This window comes from Miniopterus schreibersii (genome assembly GCF_964146895.1).
Source record: "Miniopterus schreibersii genome assembly, chromosome: 4".
NCBI lineage: Eukaryota > Metazoa > Chordata > Mammalia > Chiroptera > Miniopteridae > Miniopterus > Miniopterus schreibersii.
In genome coordinates this window covers 19,399,909-19,421,994 of record NC_138105.1, presented here as the reverse complement: position 1 = coordinate 19,421,994, position 22,086 = coordinate 19,399,909, and the positions used below count along the sequence as shown (strand labels likewise).

The window sequence follows — 22,086 nt, the reverse complement described above, 5'->3', positions numbered from 1 at the left end:
AATCACAAAAATAACAGGACAAGGTTAAAAAGCTAACAGCAGAAGTGGAATTCCCTTTCTTTCTCTAGTATACAGTACACACAGCTTACTAAATAAGAAGTGAATGAAGAGACATATAAACTCATCATGGCAACCCTCAATCCATGAATGGGAAAGAAAGCCTGGGCATAGGTGAAGGCCTAGACACCCAGCTCTAGACACTCTAAACAAACACATCCTCTCCTCAGCCAATATAGGCACCAATTCAGAGATGGTTAAAAGCTTTGTCATTTCTCCCCTACCCCACCAACCCCACTAAAAGAATCAAATTAACCTTCCCCAACACCTCCACCAAATACAATCCCATTACAAAGGTCATTCCTCCTGCCCCAAGACCACTTGGGAGTATTCAATAACTTGGTACTGAAAAAACCTTTACAGAAAATACAACATAGCCCTAGCCAGTTTTGCTCAGTGGTTAGAGTGTCGCCCCACAGACTGCAGGGTCTTGGGTTAGATTTCAGCCAAAGGCACTTACCTTGGCTGCAGGCTCGATTCCCAGCCCCGGTCGGGGTGCGTGCGGGAGGCAACCAATTGATGTCTCTCTCTCACATTGATGTTTCTTGTTCTCTCTCCCCCTTCTGAAAAGCAATGGAAATAGAGAGAGAGAGAGAGCGAGCGCGAGCGTAAGAGCAAGCGCACGTGTGCGCCTTGGGTGAGGATTTTAAAAAAAAGAAAATACAACATAGCTTACTTTTAATGGTCTCTTTTATGTCAACTATCTTACAAGGCATTTTATAAAAGAAAAGTAACAACACAAATAGTTTTTTTTTTTTTAAAGAACAAGAGGATCCAGAGATCTTTGCTACCAGAAATGGAGACTCATGAGGTAGCACAAAGAGAAGGCTGCCCCAAATGGTGCAGTCCTAGCACAAGTAGGGCTACTCCACCAAGAACCGACCACTCCCACCCCCAAGCAAGGAACAGGAATCAGGATGTGTTGGGGGCCGTGGACGAGATAAAGTCAACAAGTGGACATTTGCTCTGGATCCCTTCCAGGAGACTCCCTAGGGGACAGCCCATTGTTTTGCTGAAGCATTACCACACAGAAGAAGATAGCAGAAAAGGTGACCACAAGACTAAGCACCTCAAGGCCAGGACCACATCTTTATACTATCCCCAGCATGGAGCCCAGCACTTAGCAAACATGTAATTTAAAAAAACACACAAAAGTTAGCCAAATAAACTATAACAATCATAACCACTTTTTATTCAGTATTTACCCTGTGAAGGAACCCAAGCTCCTTTCCTATATTCTCACTGATACTTCCCAATAACCTGGTGAGATAGAATTACTATTCCCCAGTTAGAGCTAAGAAAACTATGAGGGAAGTGAAGTAACTTGTCCAAGGTCACACAGCTAAGTGTGAAGCTAAGATTCTAACTAAAGTCTGTCCCAAATCCAAGGGCCATGCCATGCTCCTAACCACTGTTCAACACAGCCTTCCAGCTAAGTAAAAGAAATGATGGGCAAAGCCATAGTACCACTGAGTGATAGCTCTGGTCTAGGGTCTGGAACCATCCACCATGTACTTAATACTTGATCTGACAGTGAGCTACTCTGATCCAGACTTCTTTATAGCACAGGTCTCTCCTGTACATCAGTCCTCCTGGCTACACAGTGGGAAGAATAACTACAGCCCATTTCGCATCCTCCAGCCACTGCCAAAAGGAGAACATGCGCACACCTACATCACCCCATCACAATGGGAAATGTTACACAAACCACAGGTGCTAGCTTTGCCAATTTGGCGCATCACGTCAGGGAGATGCCCACGTCAGTGGCTTAAGTGGTCCAAGGTGAAAGAGGTAGCCCTCACCCAGAAGGGCAGCCAACAGGGACAGCAAAACAACAGATTACAAAGGGCTCTCTAGCTGTCAGTTGTTAACAAGTGACAGGCCTAAAACCTTCAGACCTTTTTCTGGGGAAGTAAAAAGATGCCAAACACCAGCACCCTGAGCCACCACGTCTGCTGAGTGGCCAGGTGGCCCCAACAACTGACTATGGGCAATGAGAAAGGACTTGACTCAAGAGGAACATGGCGATACTTCAGGGAGCTGGTCTCAAGATTACCATTTAGCTGACTGAAGGAAAACAAGCAACCTATTACAGTGTTTCTTTACTGATCTTCATTCACTCCCTCATCAAAATCCCTTGGGCAAATCACTTCCTCTGCCTCATCTGACAGACTGATCTGTTCATACTACAAAGGCAATCATCTCACCACCCAAGAATTCCCCTGTTCTCCAGGTAAATACAAAATGCCTTGCCACAGCTGACCTGGCCTGCCCTTGCCAATCCCTCCAGCCTCATCTTGTATCCATCTCCTCACACTCTGTGTGCTCCTGCCACAATCTTTCAGTTTCTCATAGTCCTGCTTCTTTGTCCCCCCCACCCCAACCCAGGAGCCTTTGTAAATGCTGATCCCTCAGGCTGAAACACATATGGAGTTGCTTAGTAAACACCTATTTATTCTTCACAATTTAACTAAAACATCATTCCTCAAGGAAGCCTTCCCTGATACTCTCTTAACCCAGAACTAAGTCAAATCTCTGTCAAGTATTCTCATGATACCACATTCTTTCTCGTATTTTTTCTTTTTCATTCGCATAAAATTATATATTATGTATACGTGCCTAAAAAGACATATATGTCGGTTTCCAAAATATTAGTGACCACATTCCTTTTCTCAGTACACTTATTACAACTGCAATTTTACATATAATGTGTGATTATAATTTGATTAATGTATCTGTTCATCAACACACTCTGGGCAGGCACTGTATCTGACTTGGTCAGGACAATATCTCTGGGCTTATCCCAGTGCCTGGAATAAGTTGCTCCATATGTTTGTTCACTGAAAGAACAAAATTTCAGAGAGAAAGGAAATGAAGCTCTGCCAAATCAAATGGTTCTGCTTAGAGAAGTTGTTCTCCTCTTAACAAATTATTATTTCCCTTCCCCCTTTCCTCTTTCCCAAATTTCTGGCAGAAGTTACTTTCTATGTCCAGCCATTCTTCAGGCTGATGGTAGTCATAGTGATAAGCTGGCCTATAGCAAAAAAAAAAAAAAAGGCCTAAAAAGATATCACCTTGTCTGAGTGCTCCAGGCTTCCAAAATACAAGTCCACAGCAAAGGCCAGCAAGACAGAAACACTAAAACCTTTACCAGTAACAAGACTGAGCCAAAAACTAGCAGTCGGAAAAAAAAAATACTTCCTAAGGCAACCAGTGCCCCCAAGTGAACCTCCCAAAGGAAAAAGGGGAGAGGAGCAAGGCTGCAGGGGGCTAAGGCAGAAGCAAGTATACCCTTTCCTAAGGTATTTTAAACCCTCTCTTATTCCTTGGATAAAGCAGAGATGTGCCCAAACATTAAAAATCTAAGTCTCCCCCAATGATGCAGCTTCAGAGGTCTAGGATCATGGCTCAGAGAAGCAACACCAGGGCCTAAATTAGCTCACATAAAGCTCTAATTGAAGCCAAAATTCCCTACTGGAGAAGGAGGGTCTTGTCTTTGCCCTTTTACTACTCAGGGTAGGCAGCAGGGGGCAGGGTGGAAGAAGCAGAAGCATTTACTGAGCACTATTTAGCGGAAGATACAGTGATAGATAAGTCAAGACAAAGCTGTTAGTGAAAACCAAATGAGACATAGATGAACACGAAACACAGATGGGCAGCTGAAGCTCAGCAAGCTTAAACAATCCGTCCAATTGCTAGTGAATGGCAAGGTCAGGAACACATCCATATCTGCCTGAATCCAAAGACTTTTCTCCCGCCCCACTGCTGCTTTTGTGGGTCATCTAAGAGCCCAGCTTTGTTCTTTCCCCCTTCACCACCACCTTCCTAACCACAATGGAAATGCAGTTCTGGCAAGCTCTTGTGTTAGGAGAGGTTCGCTTCCATGAGCACAACCAGCATGTACAGAACTGATGTATGCCAGATATGGAGCGCAGCTTGCTGCTGGAAGTGGAGTTTATCATCTGTAGCTACAGATGAGGAGGCTGGATTTTCTGAAAATCCCAAATGGACCCACAGAAATGAAGTCCACTTTTCCCAGAACCCACTACTGCTGGGAGCTAGGGTGGTAATTCTGTAAACCGGAGCACCTTAAACCAAAGAATAGTGTGTGTTCCGTCACACCATGAGAGAGGCAGTACCTGCAGGGCAAACCACCCCAGCTGAAGTCTCCATAGCTCCTCTAGCTATGCAGAGAGGATAGCAACTCCATACCTGAATCATCCACATCCACACAGCATCTCCTGCAAGGTTAAGCATCCATTCATTGTATTGTAGTTCAAGGTTAACCCTCCCCTCTGCACTCATTTCAGGATCTGCCTCTTGTAAAAAAAAACTATGCCAGCTGATTATGATAACTATTATGCCATTATAATAACATTATTGCACTTTCTTCCTGTACTTGACATCTGTTGGCTGATAGGTTTAACTGGTACATAAGCAATAATCATACAGTGCTCTCTCCTTTCCAACCAAGCCTCTAGTGTGACTCTTAGAGCTCAATCAGTTGTGGCAAATGCCTAGCCCCAGCAGCAGTGGGAAACATGGTTCATCGGCGCTCAGCCACGACACTTTCAGTGGTCACAGTGCCAGAAACAAAGGCTCCACTAGGTCCCTAATTGTTGACACACTCCCTCACTCCTGGGAAGGTGATGGAATTTGGGGAAAACACCAATCAGCAAGCAATTTATTCTTTAAAACCCCAACAGGGCTGGAGGAATCATACATAAGCCTCAGTACTGCAGAGGGACAAACAGTACCAAATCACAATGCCACAAACCACATCAAGAGGAGAGGAAAATGCATTTCTCCACTGGGAGTTCTCAAATAAATGATTCCCAGAAAGCCACTCTGCCTGCTTCCCCCTACATACTTCTTAGCAACTGCTGGTGAAATTGGCAAGAGGGAGAGAATAGTCTTCAGGCCCCTATTTTGAAGCTGAGAAATCCATCAACCTGGCTGCTGGGTCTTCTTTATCCAGGGTCCATTAGGAACCATAATACAGTCCAGAGTCCAAAGTGGAGAAACAAGTTCCACTTCCTGTCAGCCAAAGCCTGGAATCTACCTGTCACACTATTTATGACAAACAAGGTAGAGAAAGATGTGAGACTCTATGACTGCAGAATATCAATATGCCTGAGTCACACATTAGCCTTCATAAAGTAAAGGCAACCCTTAGTGAGGCTATACAAAAAACACACATGAGCCCCTGGCTGGTGTTCGCAGTGGTCAGAGCGTCAGCCCACACACCGCAGACTCGTGGGTTTGATTCCCGGTGAAGGGCATGTACCTGGATTGCCGGGTCAGTCCCAGCCCCGGTCAGGGGGAGTACAGGAGGCACCAATCAACGTCTCTCTCTCACATCATTGTTTCTCTATCTCTCTCTCTCTCTTCCCCTCCCTTCTACTCCCTCTAAAATTCAATGAAAAAAATATCCTCAGGTGAGGATTAACACACACACACTCACAGAAAAACCCACACATGATAAACTCCACCAGGAGACCCAGCCTGGCCTGCTTTGTTCTCTACCCTATAATACATAGGGCTTTTTTTTTTTTTTTTTAAGGCAGAGAGGGTGGAAGGTTATTTGAATTTAAATTACCAGTGAACACTATAATCTGTGTATAAGGAGAAAAGAAACATTCAAGAGTGCCAAGCACAGGCTCTTGGGACATGTGTGGCTGAGGCAGTAGGGGCCCTTGGAGCTTTCTCCTTCAGCCTCAGCACACTGCTCTTATAGCTTGGTAGCAGACAAGCCAGCAGGCAAGGCCCAGGCAGCACAAAGGGGCACTGTCTCCTAGGTCTAGCGAGATTGCCTTCTCAGAAGGAAATTAGTATGAAGAAACAAAGAATGAACAAGACCAGTCATCCACAGAAGTAACTCATCTAAGGAGAGGATTTTTGGAGAGGTGTTACTGATAGCAGGCACTATATCTATCTCACTCACCATGATACTGCCATGGCCAAGCAGTAACTGACACATAGTGGGTGCTCAGCAAAGAACTATAGATTGAATGGTAACCAGAAAGACTCCTTCTAGGTTGGAAAGGATTAATGAGGGCTAGAAACTAGTTTTTCCCATTCATTCCTATTGTAACCTAAGGTAAAAGAAGGGCTGTGGTCTGTAAAGAATCATAAAAGGGAACCTAGACAATAAAAAGTATTCTCTCTCAAACACAGGGTGTCCCCCAAAAAAGTACACACACTTTAACAGATGATAGCTCAATTTTGAAAATGAAATGTATTTTAATAAACACTGCCATTATAATTATTGAAAGTGTGTGTATACATTTTTGAGAGAATATCCTATACATTTCTGGTGCCCTAACAGACTGAGAAGCATATTTTGTCAGGGCTGTTTGGGGGGGGATTCTATTTTTTTATTATTGAATTTATTGGGGTGATATTGGTTCACAAAACCATACAGGTTTCAAGTGTACAACTCAACAAAACATCATCTGCACACTTAATCATGCGCCAATCACCCCAAGTAGTCTCTTTTCATCCCCATTTTCCTTTACCCACCTCCACTTACCTCCCACCCCCTTCCCCTCTGGTTAACATCACTGTTGTGTATATGTGTTTTATATAGAGAGAGAGAGTATATATACTATATATACACATATATGGTTTTTTGCTTAATCCCTTCACCTTCTTTTATCCAGCTCCCCAACCCCACTCCCCTCTGACACGTCAGTCTGTTCCATGTATCCATGTCTCTGTTTCTACTTTGTCAGTTTATTTTGTTCACTAGACCCCACATAGGAGTGAGACCATACGGTATTTGTCTTTCTCTGACTGGCTTATTTCACTTAGCATAAAATTTCCAGGTCCCTTCCATGCTGTCGCAAAAGGTAAGAAGGTAAGATTTTTTTTTCAGCCTAGTATTCCATTGTGTAAATGTACCACAGCTTTTTTATCCACTCATCTACTGATGGGCACTTGGGCTGTCCAGATCTTGGCTATTGCAAATATGCTGCAATGAACATAGGGGTGCATATATTCTTTGAATTAGTGTTTTGGGTTTCTTCAGACATATTCTCAGAAGTGGGATCACTGGGTCATAAGGGACTTCCATTTTTTAATTTTTTTAAAAATATATCTTTTTTAAAATATATATATATCTGTATCTTTGACTTCAGAGGGAGGGAGGGGAGAAGAGAGAGAGAAACATCAATAATAATCATTGATCAGCTGCCTCCTGCACACCCCCCACCAAGGATCAAACCTCGATCTCCTGGATCATAGGATGCTCAACCACTGAGCGACACCGGCCAGGCCATTTTTAATTTCTTGAAGAAACTCCACACTGTTTTCCACAGTGGCTACACCAGTCTGCATTCCCATCAACAGTGCACGAGGGTTCCCTTTTCTCCACATCCTTCACAACACTTGTTGTTTGTTGATTTATTGGTGATAGCCATTCTGGCAGGTGTGAGGTCATATCTCATTGTGGTTTTAATTTGCATTTCTCTGATAATTAGTGACGTTGAGCATCTTTTCATTTGTCTATTGGCCAACTGTATGTCTCTTTGGAGAAGTGTCTATTCAAGTCCTTTGCCCATTTCTTAACTGGGTTGTCTTCTTGGTGTTCTTTATATATTTTAGAAATTAACCCATTATCAGATGTATCATTGACAAATATACTCTCCCATTCGGTGGGTTCCCTTTTCATTTTGTTGACGGATTCTTCTGCTGTACAAAAGCTTTTTAGTTTGATATAATCCCATTTGTTTACTTTTTCCTTTGTTTCTCTTACCCAAGGAGGGGTATCAGCAAAAATGTTGCTACAAGAAATGTCTAAAATTTTACTGCCTATGATTTCTTCTAGAATTTTTATGACTTCTAGACTTACATTTAAGTCTTTTATCCATTTTGAGTTTCTTCTTGTGTATGGTGTAAGTTGGTGGTCTAGTTGCATTTTTTGGCATGTATGTGTCCAATTTTCCCAGCACCACTTAATGAAGAGACTGTCTTTACCCCATCGTATGTTCTTGCTTCCTCTGTCAAATATTAATTGACCATAAAGGTGTGGGGTCGTGCTCTCTATTCTGTTCCAATGATCTATATGCCTGTTTTTGTGCCAATACCATGCTGTTTTGACTCCTATGGCCTTGTAGTACAGAGCAGTTTGGTATCAGGTAGTGTGATACCTCCAACTTTTTTTTCTTTCTCAAGATTGCTGAGGACATTGAGGGTGTTTTGTGGTTCCATATAAATTTTTGGAATATTTGTTCTAGATCTGTGAGGTATGCCATTGGTTGAATCTGTAGATTGCTTTTGGTAGCATGGATGTTTTAATTATGTTAACTTTTCCTATCCATGAACACGGTATATGCTTCCATTTATCTGTTTGTCCTCAGTTTCTCTCTTCAGTATCTTATAATTTTCTGAGTACAGGTCTTTTACCTCTTTTGTTAAATTTATTCCTAGGTAATTTATCTTTTTGTTGTTGCAATAGTAAGTGGGACTGTTTTAATTTCTCTTTCTGATCATTCATTATTGGTATATAAAAATGCCACTGATTTCTGAATATTAATTTTATATACTACTACTTTGCCAAATTCACTTATTAGATCTAGAAGTTTTTTGGTGAAGTCTTTAGGGTTTTCTACATATAATATGTCATCTGTGAATAATGATAGTTTTACTTCCTCCTTTCCAATTTGTATGCCTTTTATTTCTTCTTGTCTGATTGCTGTGGCTAATACTTCCAGTGCTATGTTGAATAAGAGGGGTGAAAGCAGACATCCCTGTCTTGCTCCTGATCTTAAGGAAAATGAAGCACATTTTGGTTAGACTACTTATGTAGCCCTAAAAGGACAATGCTAGGAGGAGAGAAAAGGGAAGGAAAGAAGTGATTATATGGGACAAAATATTTTAGTATGTTTTTATCGATTTTTTTTTTTTTTAGAGGGGGGGAGGGAGAGAGAGAGAGAGAGAAACATCAATGTCAGAGAGAAACATCAATCAGTGGCCTCCTGCATGCCCCCTTCTGGGGATTGAGCCTGAACCCAGGCATGTGCCCTAACTGGGAATCGAACTGGCTATCTTTCAGTGCATGGGATGATGCCAAACTAACTGAGCCACACTGGCCAGGGAGAGACAAACTATTTTACTTAGTGCTTTATAGATATATATATATCTGAAAATCCCAGGAGGGGTTACAGGTGAAGAAATAGCAGAGAATTTAAGTAACTCATCTGAAGTCTCACAGCTAGTACATGGTTTAAATCTGTGTATGACTGATGCTACAGGCAAGAGCTTTCCACCATACTTCACCTTGTTTTCCTCCAGGGGTGAGCTGACTTCCCAGCTACTTTCCTATTGAGGAGATAATGCTCCTACCTGTCCACATAAACCAACTAGGTAGTCATGTTTCTTAATTAGTTAACTGGAACTGTGGCTTGATGGTCTCATAAATTTCTGTGCTTGAGACAGCCTACTAAAACTTAAACCTGAGTGAACTAGCTAAGTTTCCAGACTTACAAAGCTGCCAACCAGTGAGAGCCTAAGCTATCAGCTGGTACCTATCTCTGGGACAACTCTCTTTGGAATAGCCAACCTGAGCATGATCTATCTGTACACGCCCCCAACAAGGCCTCTTCAGAGACTGCAAAGGAGGTACCAGGAACCTCTCCTACTCTGAGTTGTGACCGTAATGTAGGTATGGTCACAACTCTCTTTGAAGGTAATCTAATTCTGATTTAAGTAGGAATAGAAAAGGTAAAAAGGATTTCTGCTTGGTTTTCAGTAACAAATAGAGCTTTCCCTCCATGTTGCTTGCCGCCTCTCTGAAGCTTCCAGAGACGTTCCACCCCCAGGATGTCAGGGGCAGCAGAGTAGAAAAGGAAAGATGGTATTCAATGTTGTATTCTGAAGAGAGCAGTGGTGAGAATCGGCCAGTGTTTCTAATGGAAGTGAATACCCTTGACAAACTTGGGAAGCAAAGCAGTACTAAAACATTCTCTCTCTCTCAGGGTCGTCTGTTTATTTTGCCTCCTGTATGAGGACTTTCATCAGTTAACATTGTTTTTTTTCTGAAGCTTAGGAAGCTGATGATTCACCCAGGTGCACAACAGCTGCTAGGAAGACGTGTGGGAAGGGGCCACCAGCAGAGGCAGGCTGTGTGTGGTAAGGAGGGTCTCCCAGGAGTGCCCTACATGCCAAGCCATATGTTGTCAGGATATTAATCCAAGCCTGTCTTGTGCACTTCACAATGTTTACTCTCTCGGGAGCATTAAATTATGTCCAAGGACTACATGAGTCCTTCCAATTCTATTCCACACTTACTTCTTTGCCAAAAAGATTTGTAACCTGGAAACAAAGCCCTGTGTCTAACAGCAGCAATAATACTAAGCAAAGAATAGGAAACCAGGCTGTCAATTCAAGCTTCCCTGAAAGGTACTGCCCCAAAGAAGCCCCATCTAGAAAATGTACAAACCTACTACTGACCCTGTTTTCCAGAAAATGCAGGCCTACATACCTTGAGTGTCCTAAGGAAAGAAAGGCTTGAACCAAAAGAGGAAACACCAAAGCCCCAAATGAAACAGTTCTGGAAGTCCATAAGAGAATTCCAAAAAGAGAAGACCACCTCATTGCCACAAGAACTAAGAGCAAGGGGCATGAATATGAAATAAGGCTTCCCAGCCTCAGCCAGGTAGCTTGGTTGGTTAGACCAATATCCTCTGCATCAAAAAGGTTGCGGGTTTGATTCCCAGTCAGGGCACACACCTAGGTTGTAGGTTCTATCCCTGGTCAGGGTGCGTACAGGAGGCTATTCATTGATGTTTCTTTCTCTCTCTCTAAAATCAAAAAACATATCCTCAGGTGAGGATTAGAAAAAAATAAGGCCACCTAGATTAGTCACTGCTCTAGACTGACTAGCACTGTATGACCCTAAGTCATTTAGACTCTTCAAACCTCAATTTTTTTACCTCCATAAAATGTGGATGTTGAAGGACAGAATAATGTATTTGAAAGCCCTTTAAAAAACAGTAAATTATTGAACATACTTTAGGCCTGATTTTTTTTTTAATCCTCACTGAGGATATTTTTTCCGTTGCTTTTTCAGAGAGAGAGTGAGAGAGAGGGGGGGAGGGGAGGGAGGGAGGGAGAAATTGATGAGACCGGGGCCAGGGATCGAGCCTATAACTGAGGTACGTGCCCTTGGCCAGAATTGAACCTGAGACCCTTTAGTCCGCAGGCCAATGCTCTAACCACTGAGTCAAACTGGCTAAGGCAGGCCTGATTATTATTCCAAAGACTGCTGGGTGAGAAACCCTAAGACACTTCTGGAGAGCATAGAGGCAAACTTGCTTCTTGTCACCTTGAAGACGCAGTCTACGGTGAATGGGTATAGGTGTTTGCAGAGAAACCCACACTTGGAAATAAAGTGAGAAGAGAGTGAATTCTGAAGAAGAGACCATACTTGGGTCTTCTCAGGTACATTTAAAAAAATAAGAACAATATATGCACATGGTTCCAATTTGAAAAAGCATATAAAGGTATACAGTGAAAAGTCAGCCTCCCTCCTCCCCCATTCTCTAGCCACCCAGGGCCCCTCACCAAAAACAATCTCTCTTTTCAGTTTCTCATGTATATTCCAATCAGCTAGCTTCTGCCTCAGATGGGCAAACCACTGATGGCAATGCTTTGAGACCTAGAAGGTAATGTCAAGCAAATAAGAACTGCCAGGGGCCCTTAGGGTCTATGAAAAAGGCAGGACAACCAGAGAATAAGATACTGCCCTGCAAAAGGTTGCATGGAACTACAGATTTCCTTCTGGCTATCATAGTGCTTTGCTCCTTGGCTGACCACAATTAGGCAATGATTTTGTTAAATGTAGTTCCCTTCGGTTGTTTATTCACCCAGAGTGCCTTCTTAGAGAAGCCATTAACAGGAATGGTCTCCGGGACTTCATGCTACACCAGCCTGACCACCAGGCCCCTAGAAATAGATAGAAGCAGGAACAATAGTACAACCTGCCTCATTAAAGACTGGGCAAGAGGGCAAAAATCACAAAATTCCCTGAGTCACCATATTTTTCGGGACAGAACGCAAGGGAAGATAAAACCTAGACCATAGATGGAGCTCTGTAGGACTCAGCTGAAGAGACTAATTCACTACCCACAGAAAATTACACGACACTCTCAACCAAAGCTACGCTTTCACCACAACTCCCTCAAAAGCGTTCAGGTTATGCCCTCCCCTCCCTTTCTTCCTCCACAAGAAACTTAAATGTGTAAAATCCCAGCCTCTATCGACGAGGTCACAAATAGGCAGCCCATATGTCAAATCTGGACCACAGATGTGCTTTGGTAGCCCTTGGAGGTTTCACAAAAATCTGGATTTCTGGCTTCTCTTGTAACATGAATAATGAGGCCATAGAGCCATACTCACCCATGACTATGATAGACTGAGTAGCAGCTGCCCCCCCTCCCCACAGAACACATGAGCACTCCAGTGAGACACAGGTCCACCATTCCCTAATGTCTCACACTGACTGTTCCCTACCTGGCCCTGAAACATCTCAGCTGGAGACTCCTGGCCAGTAAGTGACAAGGAGGCTGGTCAACTGGTAGGCACAATAGCTGACCAAATAGCAGGCCTCCTGCATTCACAAGCATTTATTAAACACCCTCTGTGAGGTAGGAACTGTGCTAGGGGCTGGGTACACAAAGAGGAATGAGGAATGCAGCGTCTGCCCTCCAGGAATTCCTAATCTAGTCGGAAAGATAAGACTTACTCTTAAGAACTGAACTGACTGAACAAAGGGGTCTGGGAGTTGAGCATGCTAGCCTCACTGTGGCTGGCAATCAAAGAATATTTCAGGGAAGGGCTGGGATTTGAACAAGACTGTTATCATTTCTCAGGCTTTCACATATTCATTCATTCAACAAGCTTTTATGGTGTCCATGTTACACTCAGCATTATACTGCAGACACAAAATAAACCATAGCCCATGTCCTTAAGAAGCTCATATAATAAGGACAAAATAACTAATCAGGATAAAGTATGCTGAATTCTGTAATCAAAGAGTTGCTATGGGGATAAGTAAGAAGGTCCCAGGAAAGGCTTGCTGAAGAAGGCAACTGTGCAGCATAAAGTAGGAAACTAAGGAGAGGGTACTCTGGGCAAAAGATGTGACAGAGACACAAATATGAGGCATGCTTAGAGGACCACATGGACCAGCTTATCAGGAGTAAAGTGTACACATGGGTAGAGGCTGTAATTAAAGTGGTTAGGACAGGAATACACCATGATAGGCATGGAACACCAGGACAACTGAAACACTGGACTTTATTCAGCAGCCAGTGGGTGCCACGGAAGGCTTCTAAGCATGAGTGTTCTCTTTCAGCACTGTATTTAGGAAGACCCCAAGTGGCAATGGCACACAATGTCCTGGAGGAAGCTGAAAGAGGAGATATGAGGGGGCTCCCATAATAACTCTGGAGGAGTTACAGGAAAGAGAAGCAGTAAGACAAGGTGAGCTAGATACTGCATTTAAGACAATGGCATTTCTTTGAAAACACTTTTTAATTCCTATTTCTTACCAATTCAGATTGGTATTCCCCCAAAATTGTGAGGTTTTCATTTGTTTCATTCAGGTTATAGTTATGGTGCTTGATGTTTATCTAAAAAACTCAGCTTGAGATCAATATAATGTGGGAGTAGTAGATTCAGGGACTTCGTCCCATCCCACCCCCATTGCTACACTGAACCAGTTGTAAATCTCAAAGGGAAAGAGAGTGAACTTGACATAATCCAGGTTAGTATATTTAATTGTGCCTCCCAGACCTTGCACAAGGACCAGAAATGGGCATACAAATCAGAAGAAAGCAGTGACAGATGTCAAAGTTCCCTTAATGAGCTAATTGCTTCTTGTCTGCTAAAGAGCAGAGACAAGAGAGAAGAACACATTATCAGAGGGCCCCAGGCAGGCTATGGACCAGCCACCCCTGCTCCATTACAATCCCATGTCAGAAGCACCCAGGAAACAGGGCCTGCTGGCTAAATCAGCGGTTAAACAGCCCCCCCAGAAAGGTGAGAAATGAGTGGAATAAGGAAAGTGATGGCAGAGAAGCTGCAAAGTTCCTTACTATTCACAACTTTTAGCTATTCAGCACAAGCTAGCTGTGACTACTGATATGAATAATAAACCAACCAACAAAGAAGACAGACAATGATGTGATGGTTAAAATAAAACTTACTTGGTCAGCGTAACTTATCCTCTAACCAAGTCTTGGATCAGGAACTGGCAACTGCTGCTGTTGTCATTATTGATAATACAGAGCACTTAAATTGTGCCAGAGGAAGCACTTTCCATAAGTATCCTCACAATTAATTCTCAAGATGGCTACAAAAGTAACTATTACTATTCCCATCCTATGGATCATGAAGTTAAGGCTTAGAGGAAATCAGTAACTTCTCCAGCTAATAAGTAGCAGAACATGAAACCAAGTGAGCTGACTCCAAAGTGTTTTTAAACCACTCTGACCCACCGTTCATTCCTTCAGTTTCTTTTTCTATGTGATATATTAAAGGTTTGCTTGGGTCACCAGAAAAGGTCCACTGATGCATTGGCCCCATTCTTTACAGAACACTCAGCAGTCTGGCCTGAGAGCTATTTCTTTTTTTCTAAAATGGGGAAACTTTAAATCTATCTCCTCAAGGGTGAGAGCAAGAGGAAACACTTCAGGAGAAAAAACAGCATGACAGTCAAAACCCACAACAGTGAGGGTTGTAAGATAATGGACAAGATAGTCATTGGAGGGGCCTTCTCCCTCTCTGGAAATTTTTTTTAATATGTCTTTATTGATTTCAGAGAGAAGAAGAAAGAGGGAGAGACAGGGATAGAAACATCAATGATGAGAGAGTCGTCATTGATTGGCTGCCTCCTGCACGCCCCCAACTGGGGATTGAGCCTGCCACCCGGTCATGTGCCCTGACCAGGAATCAAACAGTGATCTCCTGGAACCTAGGTCGATGCTCAACCACTGAGCCAAGCCCAGCCGGGCTCTAACAACTTCTATGGCCACCCTCTGTGAGCCCTTTGGCTTGAGTCTCAGCTCTGCCACTAATATACTGGTGGCCCTAGAAATGGTATAGAATCCATTTCACTTTTCTGGGGCTCAGTTTTGTCATAGTAAAATAAGAACCTACCGATTGCAAAATTACAACATTGGGCAGTGACAGACCTAAAAGACTATCTCCTGACTCTTCACTCGCCCAAGGAACCATGAATGAACCAGACACAGCCCTGATTTCTACAATGAAATTGATATAAAGACCCTGAGGATGATCTCTTCCAGCCCAGGTACAATTTTATACTTCAGCAGCTGGGCCCACAGATGGAGACTTTGCTTTATGGATACAATCAAACCCAACTCCCCATGAGTAACAGATGGGGAGGGTCACAAAAATCAACCTTAAACACCTTGCTTAGGAGCTGGCCCCTTAAGCTTCCAATGTCTACTACCCACTGGATTCAAAGCATGACCAAAAAATCTTGTAGATATCTACTGTCCTACCTTCTATAACTTCCAGTGAACTAAAGCCTGCTAGTCTTCTAGAGTTTGGTCAGATGGCTGCTACCCACCTAGGGAGCCTCACAGAAATGTAAGGCATAGCCCGGCTGAGCATCAGCAGTTGAGCATCAACCTAGGATCCAGGCAATCGGGGTTCGATTCCCAGTTGGGGCACATGCCCGGGTTGTGGGCTTGATCAATGACTCTCATCATTGATGTTTCTATCTCTCTCTCTCCCTCTCCTTTCCTCTCTCTGAAATCAATAAAGATATTTTTTTTTTTTTTTTAAAGTAAGGCATATGCATAAAACTATTGCCAAAAGTAAAGAAATGTCCATTTAAAACGGCATTAGTCTTCCTCACCGGACCTTTGAAATGCACCTCAAATTATTCCAGTTTCTAGAAACCCTCCCCTCACAAGACAGAAGAGGCATGATACGTGCAGCGAGAGAAGTGACTAGACATAGATCGGTTCAGTGACTGCTGTGATATCCCTCTACCTGTGATAAGTGGTAATTAAAAGGCATAATCAAAACTCCCTCTGTGAAGGCACAACCAGCAAGCAAACCTCAAAAACATACCTCTTTCCATTTCTCTGTGGATATGACAAATTACATGAGCTAAGCATCAGACACTACCCAAAGGCTCCAACCTCCAGTCCAGGCCAACTCAGGAGGTTCAGCTGTGAAAAACTAAGGCCTAGCAGGCAATGGAGAAGCAGATGGTAAATGGACCCCCTCAAAAGTCCAAGATTAGAAAGAAAATTTAAATAATAAAGGATAAACTTAATTCCAGCCTCTTTGGAGAAACCCAGGTAGACCTCATCCCTCCCATCTCCACATCCACCAACATCTGATTTCTCTCCAACTCTCTTAGTAGCATTTGGCTTTGAGACAACATGAATAACTTCACAAAAGGACAAACAACTGCTCTGAATTATTAAGAATGTCAATAAACATGCCCTGGCCATTGTGTCTCAGTGGTTAGAGCATCGGCCAGCAGACCAAAGGGTCACCGGTTCAATTCCCAGTCAAGGGCATGTACCTGGATTGTAAATTCACTCCCTGCCCCCAGGTCAGGGCACCTGTGGGAGGCAACCAATCGATGTCTCTCTCTCTCACACTGATGTTTCTCTTTCTCTCTCTTTCTTTCTCCCCCTCCCTCTCTCCCTTCCACACTCTCTCTGAAAAGCAATGGAAAAAATGTCCTGAGGTGAGGATTAACAAAACAAAAAAAGAATGTCAATAAGCAAAACAGATATGTGTTTCTAACCTATCCTTATGCTCATGAATATATAATGGCCAAGGAGTTTACTCTTTTGGTTATATACTATATGCACCCTGTAGTAAGGACACAGTCACAGCTTTGACCTCCCTAAAGGCCAACTAGCTCAAATCCTTCCAGGACAACCAGCCAGGTCTTAGCTACAGCCCAAACAGGAAAAGGTAACAAGGGCACTAGCCCTAAGGCATTCTCACCCTGGAAAAATAGTGAGCCCTTCAACAGCAAGAACTTTTCACATTAGTGTCCCCAACATCTTCCACTGGGCCTAGCATCTAGTAGGGCCTTGAGAAAAGTTGAATGGTCAAATGCCCTGTTGACTGCAGACTCCTGGTGGCGTGGAGGGGGATAGTAGCCCAGTGCAACAGAAAGAGCTTTGGAGTAAGAACTGGGTTAAAGCCTGGCTACAGCAAACTTAAATCACTTAACCTCGCTAAGCCTCACCTTCTTCACCTGTAAAATGGGGATAATACCAACTATCTTACAAGGCTGATGTGCAAATTGGATGAGATAATGCTCTCCTGGTTTTACTAGTTTTTTGTTTGAGGCATTTAAAAAGCTTGTAGTAACAGCTAGATCTACTAGATAGAAAACAAGCCTTGATAACTATATTAGAGAATATAAGATATGCATTCTCAATGAGGGCAATATCGCCCCCAAGGAGGTGAAAACTGATTGTTAGGGAAGAAAATTCTTAGATATTACAACCATTTGTGGCCCTCCAAAGGGTCACAGTACATAAACAGATACATAGTATATCTGGGGTATTAAAATTCAGTTGGTGTGTAGGGGGGGGGAATTAGGAAAAGTCTCAAAAAGTGGTAACAAACAAAAAGTTAAGAAACACTTGATGTCCAAAGGGTTGACCCAGTTATCATAGTACTGTCAATAAATTTGCAAAATAGTCATGGGTAGGATGACCAACTTGTACTGGTTTGCCCGACTTTCCTGGTTTGGGCACTAAAGTCCCACATCTGGGAAATCCCTCAGTCCTAGGCAAACCAGGATGGTTGTTCACCCTCTTCATAGGAGAGATCAATACAGGCATTCTCATTTCACAAATGCGACGACCCCAAGAAACATGATGGTTGTCATGAAGGATTTACTGCACTTCAGTAGCCTCCCTGAGCCAAGACTGAAATACGCAATTTGCCTAGCCCTAGGCTCAGAGCTCTCTGCCCCTAACCTCCACCAAGGCATTGGCATGGAATGTTACTCATGCATTAACTATCCCACTTCCTTCTTGTTATGTACTGAATGTGTCCAGCCCCAAATACATATGTTGAAGCCCTAACTCTCAATTTGGTAGTGTTTGGAGGTGGACCTTTAGAGGTGGTTAAGGTTAGATTAGGTAATGTAGGTGAAGTCCCCATGATGGGATTAGTGTCCTTACAGAGAAATGACCATACTGGAGCTCACTCTATTGTCTGAGCCATGTGAGGATACAACAAGAAGGCAGCCAGCCACCTATGAACCAAGAGGAGGACCCTCATCAAGAACCTGACCATGCCAGCATCCAGAACCATAAGAAATAAATGTTTGTTATTTAAGCTACCCAGTCTATGGTATTCTGCTATAGCAGCCTAACTTACTAAGACATTTCTCAATGCCTCAAACACAAAAGCCAAGGGCATATTAAGAGAACCAGGGTATGCATATCTGAAAAGCCACCAAGGATCTGAAAGATGTCACTTTACAGAAGCAACATGTGCCATTCCATCATTACAATGGTGGAGTTGGTAGGTATGCCCAGGCCAAATGGTGGGGCAGGACACAGGGTAAGTGGGCCAAAAAGAGTGCTAAATTTTTGTTGCACATGATTAAAAATGCAGAGAATAATGCTGAACTTAAGGGTTTAGATGCAGATTCTCTGGTCACTGAGCATATCCAGGTGAACAAAGCTCCCAAAATGGGGTGCAGAATTTACAGAGCTCATGAATGGATTAACCCACATATGAGCTCTCCCTGCCACAATGAGATTACTAAAAAGAGCATATTGTTCATAAACCAAAGAGTAGGTTACACAGAAGAAAAAGATACCCCAGGTGAAACTAAAGAAACAAAAAACGTATGGCCCCAGGGGTAAATGCAGCATAAAATAGATGCTAATAAAAGCAAAAAGCAGGGAGGGTGGGAGGGAAGGGGAGAGGGGGTGAGGGGAGAGGGGGAGAGCCTCAGGGAACCTGAAAGAACTACAAGTCTGGCAAGGCTGGCATGGCTCAGCAGTTGAGCATCGACCTACGATCCAGGAGGTCACAGTTAGATTCCTGGTCAGGGCATGTGTCCAGGTTGCAGGCTTGATCCCCTGTGGAGGCCATGCAGAAGGCAGCTGATCAATGACTTTCTCATCATTGATGTTTCTATCTCTCTCTCTCCCTTTCCCTTCCTCTCTCTGAAATCAATAAAGGTATATTTTTAAAATAAAATAATAATATAAAATAAAATATAGAACTACAAGTCTGGGCTGAACATAGTTCTATTGCTACTGAATTCTCACTGTCTCCAAGGTAGAAAACTGCACAAGTGAGGACACAAAGTGTAAACCCTTAACAAGCCAGGAAAATTCTGAGAGATTCTTCACATGTGTCCTGAGCAGCTTGAATCTTTTAGAGGTTTCTGTCCCAAAGACAAACTCGATTGTTGTTGATGCTAGGTATCAGAGGTTACCCAAAGCCCAGGCTGAATAGCAACAGGCTGTTCTCCTCCCCTACTCAGTAGTGAAACCATTGGTGAAAATAAAGAAAGAAAAGGGCAGGATATTCCCTTAGACCACATATAATTAAAATAAGAAGCTCTATGCTGTGGAAGACTAAGTCTTGAAGCTTAAAACCCACTCAGAGAAAGATAAAGTATTCATCCTCGCTCAGAAAGAAAAAGATTAGCTCCACAAGGACAGGTCTCCAAATTAACACCAAATCCAAGAGTTAGAGAGGCCTGTGCTACAGAGCGTGATCTGAGGCCCCAGAGAAAAATCCCCAGGAATACATGAGCAAGGGGATGGCATTGTAAAAATGTTCTGATTAGCTCTCCTGAAAAGAGGCTTACTCCAAGACACTGGCAGACAGCCTCTGCAGCAAAGCTTCACTTAGGAAAGGATAGAAAATAATGAAGGGGGGAAAAACGCAAGAGGCTAGACGAGAAGAGCATGAATCCACAAACATAATAAAAAGAGAATTGGAAGGTACCAGCTATTTGGAAAAAGATAAAATTTGCCTTAACAGATTGTCATTTTTTAATATTCTCATTAATAGCAAATCTTCATTCTTTGATGGTGAAAAGTTATTGCATTCCTATGTCCCAGGAGCTTTCATGTATATTACTTCATTTAACCAAAGTATTTGTTTGTTTTATTTTGACAGTACATTTATTAAAGCTGGGGACAGTGAAACAAGGAAGGGCCTAGGATAGAAGAAGCAACAGGTGAGAGCCTAGGCGGGGCTGCTTTGGCTCTCTAGAAACATTATGGGAAAGAAGTGAGCAAAGGTGTGGCTGCTGTCAGCTCACTGGAGAGTCAGAGAAAAGGGGACCTTGGAGACAGGTTCAGGGGATTAGACAGGAATGAGCTGCCACTGCCCATTGCTCCCCTGGCTTCAAGTCTCATAGGGACTCTTAGAGTTTAGGAGAAAGAAAATTCACTTGAAAAGGAGATTCGCGGAAGTGTGCCCCAAGGAGGGCACACCATCACTCTCCAAAATTATTCCCACTTTTATGCAGTGGAAAACCAAATACAAGAGGTGAAATAACTTGCTCAAGGTCCTATGGCTAATAAATGATAGCCTCAGAATCAAAACTTGTCTACAGCCCAGCCAGCATGGCTCAGCGGTTGAGCATCCACCTATGATCCAGGAGATCACGGTTTGATTCCCAATCAGGGTACATGCCCGGTTCGATCCCCAGGGTGGGGGGCAGGAGGCAGCCAGTCAACGACTCTCTCTCATCACTGATGTTTTCTATCTCTCCCTCCCTCTCCTTTTATCTCTCTCTGAAACCAATGAAAATATATTTTTAAAAACAACAACAACAACAACAACTTGTCTACAAATAAGTTAGGTAACAAGGTTTTTTAACCATGTCATTTGAGTTAAAATATACCAATACATACTTTTTTTAAATACAGTATGGTGTCAAGTATTAATGTCTCTGCAGACAATTTTAGAAGTGGATTTTCAAAACTGCTTTGGATAATGGCCATATCACATAAGTGATGCCACCCTCAACCCCCACCACCCACACCTACACATACCACTCTACAGGAGAACACCACTTATCAAAGGATTAGGTTCTGGCATATTTATTTTAAAACCATCTTGTTACTTTTCAGTTTCACTTAATTTTTTGGAGCCAATGATACACACCAGGCCTCAGTTGGATTCTGCAAAGAAGCAAGTAATAGCTGGCCTTCAAAGACAGCAGAAAGGAGGCAAAAAAGCAAGACTCAGAGTACAAGGCAACTTTTCATTCCTGGGCTACCTTATTCCTACTAACATAATGCCTATTCCCACCATCTGTAAAAATGAGGCCAGTCTTTTCTGTAGCCAATTTCATCAGAACAACACATGTGTTAGCAGGTTAAATTCATTAAACACTCAGAAGAAAGGTTAAAATCAATCTGATGTGGCAACACCTTCTTTAAAAGCCTAAGGGCCACGTTCTCAACTGAAATCATAGACCAAGTCCCGATCCGTGTTACACAAACATCAATCCTGATATCCTTATGCCCCGGCTCCCAGCAAAATCCTATTCAATCCCCAAATATGACTATATTTTAATCAAAAAAGAAAAAAGCTTGAGTAGGGTGAAAGCTAAAAAGACACACAGATACATCTTTTGCACTGTGAAAACAAACACTGTTAGTGTTTATAAACACATCAGTTTCTTCTGTTAGCAAACATGGAGGATTCATTCTCCTCCTGCCCACCTAGTCTGGTTTGATATAGTCCCCCAAAACCCAAACCAGTTTACAGTTTTAATTGAGCTCAGAAAGCCGGCTGCGCTTGATTGAAGCCAGGCACTGAAAAATACTTATTAGAAAACTGTATGCGTCCTCAATGTATTTTTTTAAAGGCATCACACCGCCCTCCAGCTCCTTAGGTGCAAAGGAAGCCCCCACTGGCCTCTCAGGTGTAGGGCATTTTCTGACTCCTGGTCTTTCCCACCTGAAGCCACATTACAGAAGCTCACATATCAACTGATTCTCTCCTGTCTTCTGAAACAGAGAATCT

At 42.9% G+C, this 22,086-nt stretch overlaps 1 protein-coding gene across 5 annotated transcripts in view; it reads right to left on the bottom strand.

Annotated features, from left to right (window-relative positions):
* Positions 1-22,086, bottom strand: part of SIL1 (SIL1 nucleotide exchange factor) — a 252,419-nt gene that overhangs the window by 184,287 nt on the left and 46,046 nt on the right. The window lies entirely within an intron of this gene.